This window comes from Nerophis lumbriciformis, linkage group LG32 (assembly GCF_033978685.3).
Source record: "Nerophis lumbriciformis linkage group LG32, RoL_Nlum_v2.1, whole genome shotgun sequence".
Classification (NCBI taxonomy): domain Eukaryota; kingdom Metazoa; phylum Chordata; class Actinopteri; order Syngnathiformes; family Syngnathidae; genus Nerophis; species Nerophis lumbriciformis.
The window spans coordinates 17071749-17077759 of record NC_084579.2 but is presented as its reverse complement, the minus strand read 5'-3'; the positions used below and the strand labels follow the sequence as shown (position 1 = coordinate 17077759).

Genomic DNA, 6011 nt, shown 5'->3' with positions numbered 1-6011 from the left:
AAATAACAAGTGTGTGTAAAAATGATAAGTGCTCCCCCTCTGGCCAACATATATAATAACAAGTGTGTGTAATGAATTGAAATGGCCAAAATCAATAAAACAAATAAAATAAATATGTACATATATAGAGACATACTGCAATAAATTGAAGTAAATAATGAAGATTAAAAACCAATTATAAACAAAACATTTAAAAAAAAATACAAATAAATAAAAGCTTACCTTTTTTATATTTACATAGAATGTATATATTATTAATGTTGTAAATACAAATCCAGAAAGGGTGGTCCAAAAGAGGTAGGCATTTTTCGGAGTTCTCTAGAAGGTAACAAATACAAGAATGTGTGTGTGTGTGTGTTTTGTTACACACAGCTGAACGACATGAAGTGTGACGAGGTAGGACCATTTCAATGGAGATTTTTCTATTCAAGTTGGGTGAATGTGGCAATAATTTGTATAAAACACGGACAAGTCCGGTTGTGTGAGCACATGAGACAACCCTTCAGTAGAAACTGGTGAGCCAAAATGCAAACTGAATTGATATTATTGTTTTTAACCTAACTGTAGACACACTTAATATTTTCCAAAAAATTGCTTTTTTTATTAGTATTTTACTAATCTTTTTTATTTTTTTATTTTTCAAGAAATGCACGTATGTCGGGTAAAACGCTACAGTCAAAAACAGAGGATGTATATGTCATAGTAATGATTCTTTATGTATACTGATGTGTGATGAATGGACAATGGAGTACACTGACCGACCACCAGGTGGTGCTGTTTCTCATGTGGCGGACGGAAGAAGTGCATGCACCTCATTATAGTCATCATTCATACTCTCCTGTCATGAAATAATAACAGGGTGTGCAGTGGAGGGCAGATGATAACCTGCTCTTGTTGCCACGGCGACACAAAGACACTGATATGCTTCAAGTCACGCTGTCATGTTTATATTTGTGAAGCCCAGTAGAATATAGAGCGATAAATACCAGCGCGTTAATAATGTAAATGAAATAATGGATCAACTAAAACAACAGGGATATTTAAATGGGAACATAAAATAGGTCAATAAAATATTTGATAAACTACATAATATTACTTAAAATATTTTGAAATGTACAGTATATAAAGCAATTTCAAATTGACATAACAGGTAAATACATTGAAATAAAACGTATATACTGTATAAAACTATACGAACAGAAGGTTTAAGTAAAATAAAATAACATACCAACTTTATTTATAAAGCCCTTTAAAAACAACCACAGTTGAAGAACAAAGGGCTGTACACCACAAAGAAATAGAGGCAAAGGACAGACTAAAAAAGAACATTTAAAACAGAAGCAAAATACACATTGAAAAAGCAAATACAAATTACCCTAAGAACAATTTGTTGGATAAAAAGCAGTTAAAAAGTTAAAAACAGTTAAAAAAGTTAAAAACAGTTAAAAGGCCTACTGAAATGCGATTTTCTTATTTAAATGGGGATAGCAGGTCCATTCTATGTGTCATACTTGATCATTTCGCGATATTGACATATTTTTGCTGAAAGGATTTAGTAGAGAACATCGACGATAAAGTTCGCAACTTTTGGTCGCTGATAAAAAAGCCTTGCCTGTACCGGAAGTAGCAGACGAGTAGCGTGACGTCACAGGTTGTGGAGCTCCTCACATCTGCACATTGTTTACAATCATGGCCACCAGCAGTGAGAGCGATTCGGACCGAGAAAGTGACGATTTCCCCATTAATTTGAGCGAGGATGAAAGATTTGTGGATGAGGAAAGTGAGAGTGAAGGACTAGAGGGCAGTGGGAGCGATTCAGATAGGGAAGATGCTGTGAGAGGCGGGTGGGACCTGATATTCAGCTGGGAATGACTAAAACAGTAAATAAACACAAGACATATATATACTCTATTAGCCACAACACAACCAGGCTTATATTTAATATGCCACAATTTAATCCCGCATAACAAACAACTCCCCCTTCCCGTCCATATAACCCGCCGATACAACTCAAACACCTGCACAACACACTCAATACCACAGCCCAAAGTACTGTTCACCTCCCCAAAGTTCATACGGCACATATATTTTCCCAAAGTTATGTACGTGACATGCACATAGCAGCACGGACGTACGGGCAAGCGATCAAATGTTTGGAAGCCGCAGCTGCATGCGTACTCACGGTACCGCGTCTGCGCATCCAACTCAAAGTCCTCCCGGTAAGAGTCTCTGTTGTCCCAGTTCTCCACAGGCCAATGGTAAAGCTTGACTGTCATCTTCCGAGAATGTAAACAATGAAACACCGGCTGTGTTTGTGTTGCTGCAGTCGCCCGCAATACACCGCTTCCCACCTACAGCTTTCTTCTTTGCTGTCTCCATTGTTCATTGAAGAAATTGCAAAAGATTCACCAACACAGATGTCCAGAATACTGTGGAATTTTGCGATGAAAACAGACTACTTAATAGCTGGCCACCATGCTGTCCCAAAATGTCCTCTACAATCCATGACGTCACGTGCCAGCGTCATCATACCGAGACGCTTTCAGCAGGATATTTCGCGTGAAATTTAAAATTGCACTTTAGTAAGCTAACCCGGCCGTATTGGCATGTGTTGCAATGTTAATATTTCATCATTAATATATAAACTATCAGACTGCGTTGTCGGTAGTAGTGGGTTTCATCCATCCATCCATTTTCTACCGCTTATTCCCTTTGGGGTCGCGGGGGCGCTGGAGCCTATCTCAGCTACAATCGGGCGGAAGGCGGGGTACACCCTGGACAAGTCGCCACCTCATCGCAGGGCCAACACAGATAGACAGACAACATTCACACTCACATCCACACACTAGGGCCAATTTAGTGTTGCCAATCAACTTATCCCCAGTGGGTTTCAGCAGGCCTTTAAAGTCTCATACTGGGTTAAAAGCCAGAGAATACAAATGGGTTTTAAGAAGGGTCTTAAAAATAGCCAAAGAAGGGGCCTGTCTCACATGGAGAGGGAGATCGTTCCAGAGTTTGGGACCCGCAACAGAGAACCCCCTGTCCCCTCTGAGCTTGTGCTTTGATTTGGGTACCTCCAGGATCAGCTGATCAGCTGACCTGAGGGACCGGATGGGGGCATAGAGGTGGAGCAGCTCAGAGAGGTAAGGTGGGGCAAGACCATGTAAGGATTTAAAAACGAGTTAGATAATTTTAAAATGGACTCTAAAACATTAACACAAATGTGTGCATGTACAAATGCTTAAGTATAATAAAAATAATTATTATACATATAATAATAATAACTATACATAAACAAAAACAAACGGGACAGGCGGTAGAAAATGGATGGATGTATATACATGATATATATATTTTTTAAAGTGAACAGTTGGTCAACAGAATACTCTGGATTTTTTTAAAGCATATTGTACAGTTTTTTTGGTCATACATTAAGCAGTTTCAAGTATTGATACAAATATTAATATTACGGAAATATTGAGACCAAACCAATCAGAGCTCGCTGTTCAGTATTGTGGCCACTGATTGGCTCAGCTTCAGGCAGCATTACTGCATTGGTTTAAAAGAGCGTAAAGGTGACTATATGATGTCATTTCATGCTTAGAGAAAAAAAAATATTTAGAAGGTCGTAAACAGGTTCTGCAGCTATGAACATTTTTGATTTTTAATGAATGATTCCTTCATAGCGGAAAACAATCAATCAAAGTTTATTTATATAGCTCTTAATCACAAGTGTCTCAAAGGGCTGCACAAGCCACAACGACATCCTCGGCTCAGATCCCACATCAGAGCAATAAAAAACTGAACCAAATGGGCACAGTGAGAAACCTCGGAGAGGACCCGGATGTCGGGTGGATCTAGTTAATAGTGTGAGAGTCCAGTCCATAGTGGGGCCAGCATGGGATCATTTTGAGTGGAGACAAGTCAGCAGCGCAGAGACGTCCCCAACTGATGCCCAACTGTAATCTTTTAATGCGAGACATAGGGCGACCCGAAAATAATACGTTACAGTAATCGAGACGAGACGTAACGAATGCATGAATAACAATCTCAGCGCCGCTGGTGGATAAAATGGAACGCAATTGATAAAACAGGTAAATAAATTTGAATAAAACAGATATACTGTAAGTAAAATAAAATAACATTAACATAAAAGTATGCATGTACAAAAGCTTAAGTATGACACAATAATAATTATATACATAATAATAGCTATAAATAAACCAAAAAATATATACATGATAGATATTTTTTTAAGTGAACAGTTGGTCAACATTAAGCATTTTCAAGTATGGATAAAAATATCAATATTACAGAAATATTGACCACTAGATGGGACCAAACCAATCAGAGCTCGCTGTTCAGTATACTGCATTGGTTTGAAAGAGCGTAAAAGTGACTAAAGGGTGTTATTTCATGCCTAGAAGGATCTCAAAATGTTAAAAAAAAGACTTTAGAAGGTCGTAAACAGATTCTTTATATGCTGCGGCTATAAAAAATGTTGATTTCTAATTAATGATTCATTCATCGATAAATTTTAACCACAGAACTTTCCTCCAGAAGGTCTTATCTTTGTCCATGTGATGTCAGATGAAACAAAAATTGCATTGTTTGGCCACAATACCCAGCAATATGTTTGGAGGAGAAAAGGTGAGGCCTTTAATCCCAGGAACACCATTCCTACCGCCAAGCATGGTGGTGGTAGTATTATACTCTGGGCCTGTTATGCTGCCAATGGAACTGGTGCTTTACAGAGAGTAAATGGGATAATGAAAAAGGGGTATTACCTCTAAATTTTTCAGGACTACCTAAAATCATAAGTCCGGAGGTTGGGTCTTGGGCGCAGTTGGGTTTTCCAACAGGACAATGACCCCAAACACGTCAAAAGTGATTAAGGAATGGCTAAATCAGACTAGAATTAAGGTTTTAGAATGGCCTTCCCAATGTCCTGACTTTAACGTGTGGACAATGCTGAACAAACAAGTCCATGTCAGAAAACCAACACATTTAGCTGAACTGCACCAATTTTGTCAAGAGGAGTGGTCAAAAATTCAACCAGAAGCTTGTGGATGGCTACCAAAAGCGCCTTATTGCAGTGAAACTTGCCAAGGGACATGTAACCAAATATTAACATTGCTGTATGTATACTTTTGACCCAGCAGATTTGGTCACATTTTCAGTAGACCCATAATAAATTCATAAAAGAACCAAAACTTCATGAATGTTTTTTGTGACCAACAAGTATGTGCTCCAATCACTCTATCACAAAAAAATAAGAGTTGTAGAAATTATTGGAAACTCAAGACAGTCATGACATTATGTTCTTTACAAGTGTATGTGTATGTACTGTATGTATATGTATATATTAGGGATGTCCGATAATATCGTCAGTCCGATATTATCGGCTGATAAAAGCTTTAAAATGTAATATCGGAAATTATCGGTATCGGTTTCAAAATTATCGGTATCGGTTTCAAAAAGTAAAATTTATGACTTTTTAAAACGCCACTGTGTACACGGACGTAGGGAGAAGTACAGAGCGCCAATAAACCTTAAAGGCACTGCCTTTGCGTGCGGGCCCAGTTACATAATATCTACGGCTTTTCACACACACAAGTGAATGCAAGCCATACTTGGTCAAGAGCCATAAAGGTCACACTGAGGGTGGCCGTATAAACAACTCTAACACTGTTACAAATATGCGCCACACTGTGAACCCACGCCAAACAAGAATGACAAACACATTTCGGGAGAACAGCCGCACCGTAACACAACAGAACAAATACCCAGAACCCCTTGCGGCACTAACTCTTCCGAAAAAGAATGCACTTTGTGACTTCAATAATAAATATGGCAGTGCCATGTTGGCATTTTGTTTCCATAACTTGAGTTGATTGATTTTGGAAAACCTTGTTACATTGTTTAATGCATCCAGCGGGGCATCACAACAAAATTAGGCATAATAATGTGTTAATTCCACGACTGTATATATCGGTATCGGTTGATATCGG

At 38.4% G+C, this 6011-nt stretch overlaps 1 long non-coding RNA gene across 1 annotated transcript in view; it reads left to right on the top strand.

The window, feature by feature from the left end:
- Positions 1-404: 404 nt before the first annotated feature.
- LOC140677466 (uncharacterized) overlaps positions 405-6011 on the top strand; it is a 47394-nt gene continuing 41787 nt past the window's right edge. Inside the window, exon 1 of the long non-coding RNA XR_012049262.1 lies at positions 405-515. This is a non-coding gene — a long non-coding RNA (uncharacterized lncRNA). The remainder of the gene's footprint in view (positions 516-6011) is intronic.